General features: G+C 50.9%; 1 pseudogene across 1 annotated transcript; it reads left to right on the top strand.

The window, feature by feature from the left end:
• Positions 1-854: 854 nt before the first annotated feature.
• On the top strand, positions 855-1,498 carry LOC308526778 (glutathione S-transferase Mu 1-like; annotated as a pseudogene). Its single transcript has one exon. The product of its transcript is annotated as a glutathione S-transferase Mu 1-like (transcript).
• Positions 1,499-2,783: the final 1,285 nt, after the last annotated feature.

The following is a 2,783-nucleotide window of genomic DNA, read 5'->3' as shown; positions in this document are numbered from 1 at the left end:
GGTTCCCAAGGAGCACGCTCACTGGCCCTGTATCGGTGGCTATTTTTGTGCGCGCTCTGCGGTGCTCTCTCCGTGGTTGCACTTTAATTATCCTGCACTTTGTTCAGGGAAGGTATGTACTGGCTCCCTGCCAGTGTGGGCTAGGACTCTTCTTGTCACCAGTGTCTAACAGCATGTACAGAACAATATCCCAATTAGATCTTTAAGTGTTAGGAACATGATACGCCAGTGCGTTTTTTCTCGGAGGCTGATCAGTGGGAAGTTTCAAAAACACACAGAAGGTTATAAGCTTCCTTCTAATCCTCTCAACATTAGCCCAAGAAGGCAGGCAAAGACGCTGAAAATAGAACACGACAGGTCAATATCTCGTCGGCTCATAATTTTGTTCACCTTAGAAACAATGCATAGGTCAGAATGATCGAACCATTATTTTCAAAGAACATCCCTTTTGTTATTGTCACCTCCTAAAACACAACTTCATTTCTTTGGTAACAAAGGCAACTTTTTGGATCTCTTTTTTTAAAAATATATTTTATTGATTTTTTACAGAGAGGAAGGGAGAGGGATAGAGAGTTTGAAACATCAATGAGAGAGAAACATCGATCAGCCGCCTCCTGCACACCCCCCACTGGGGATGTGCCCGCAACCAAGGTACGTGCCCGCAACCAAGGTACATGCCCTTGACGGGAATCGAACCTGGGACCCTTCAGTCTGTAGGCCGACGCCCTATCCACTGAGCCAAACCGGTTAGGGCCTTTTCGGATCTCCTGATGCATAATGTTTTATTGCCAACTGGAGATTTCTGGATAAATTAACCTTAGGCGCCCTCCACTCAGAGCACGAAAACCAGCACCATGGACATGACTCTGCGTTACTGGGACACCCGAGGGCTGGCTCACGCCATCGCCTGCTCCTGGAGTACACAGACTCCAACTACGAGAAGAAGCACACGATGGGGGACACTCCCGACTAGGACAGAAGCCAGTGGCTGAGTGAAAAATTCAAGCTGGGCCTGGACGTCCCAATCTGCCCTACTTGATTGACGGGGCTCACAGGCTCACCCAGAGCACCGCCATCCTCGGCTGCCTTCCTCCAAGCACAGCCTCTGTGGGGAGACGGAAGAGAAGATCCGCGTGGACGTGCTGGAGATCGAGATGATGGGCCTCCGGATGTACAACATCAGGACCTGCTACAGCCCTGGCTTTGAGAAGCAGAAGCCCGAGTTTTTGAAGGTGCTCCCTGAAAAGATGAAGCTCTTCTCGCAGTTTCTGGGGAAGAAGTCTTGGTTTGCAGGGAGCAGGCTCACCCACGTGGACTTCCTGGCCTATGATTTACTGGACGTGCTGCGCATATTCGAGCCCAGGTGCCTGGACGCGTTCCCGAACCTGAAAGACTTCTTGGGCTGCTTTGAGATCTCTGCCTACATGAAGACCAGCTGCTTCCTCCCCACACCCGTGTTCTCCAAGGCTGCGTGTGGGGCAACAAGCAGTGCCTGTAAGGCAGGACACGGGAGGGAGGAGCACCCGGGGCCTGCAGAGCAGCTGGGTGTTCTGCATTCTTCCTGCTTCTTTTCACCTCCCCCCCGCCCCCCCCCCCCACATGCCCATTGGCCCCTTGTCTGCCTCCCAAACCCCTTCCACCAGGCTTCTAAGCTGCAGCCCCAGCCTTCCTCAGCCATGTTCCTACCCTCCCTCATGAACCCTTTTGCTGTAACGCCAACCAGACCGACCTTCCCCTCACCAGTTGCTTTGCTTCTAGGGGTCTGCCTGGACCCCTGGCCTGTGGAACTCAGCTCTGAGCTCCCACCTCTGTTCTGCAGACCAGGATTGGCTGGTGTGCAGGCCCTGCTCCCCTGTGTGTTCCCTGCCCTGCCTGCCTGAGCCCCAGCAAAGTCTGGTCACACCTATTTGTCTTGTCATTCCCTCCTGGCCCCTGGACTCAGGACTGACTGTGCTGATGTTTGGGGGTATCCATTTCCGCTTTGTTGTCTGCAATGGCTGGGTTGTAGGGCTGTATGTGTGGGGTGATGGCAGGAGGGGACAGGTAGGATTGTAAGCTTTCTTGCTCGTTTCTATCTTCATGCTCCATGTGCCTCAGCCTGGCGCCTCTAAGAAGAGGGAGACCCTGGGCCTGGGGCCTCCTTCATTTCTGCATTTGTGGAATGCCTCCTATAAGCCTGTAGGACTCTGTGTCATGGCTGGGGGGGCTCTCGGTGTGGGGAAGGGGGTTGAGCCGTCCGCTGCTGGTGTGGGATCCTAGAGGCCTACCTTCTGTCACCTTTCCCAGAAGTGTTCTTTGCCCTACATACCCTTCCTCTGTGCTCTTACAACATATCATAATAAAACGCACCCCACCGGGAAAAAAAAATAACGTTAAGCAACCATATAACCAACATTCATAAGTTAATTTTCTAAACTAATAAAGTGAAATGCCTCTCTCTCTCTCCTCTCTCTCTCTCTCTCTCTCTCTCTCTCTCTCTCTCTCTCTCGTCCTCCCTCGCTCCTTCCACATATGTCAGAGATGGTAAGATAAAATATGTGGCAAAGGAAGCAAGCTCCTTTCATTCTTCTACCCTGTTGAGATAATAATTGTGTAAAATGTCTGGACTAAGTTAAAACACCAAAGACAGCCTTTAATTTACACCCTGCAATGGGTTAAGAGTTCAGTCAGTCTTCTCCTCTGTTTCTATCAGTCACTCTCTTTATAACAATTGAACTAAATTATTTTAAATGGCAAAGTAGTTAAATTCTTCCCATTGGCCCTACAATCAAACACCACATGGA

Source organism: Myotis nattereri, assembly GCF_964212035.1.
Source record: "Myotis nattereri genome assembly, chromosome: 11".
NCBI classification, from domain to species: domain Eukaryota; kingdom Metazoa; phylum Chordata; class Mammalia; order Chiroptera; family Vespertilionidae; genus Myotis; species Myotis nattereri.
The sequence above is the reverse complement of the archived record's forward strand: the minus strand, read 5'-3'. Positions and strand labels throughout refer to the sequence as shown.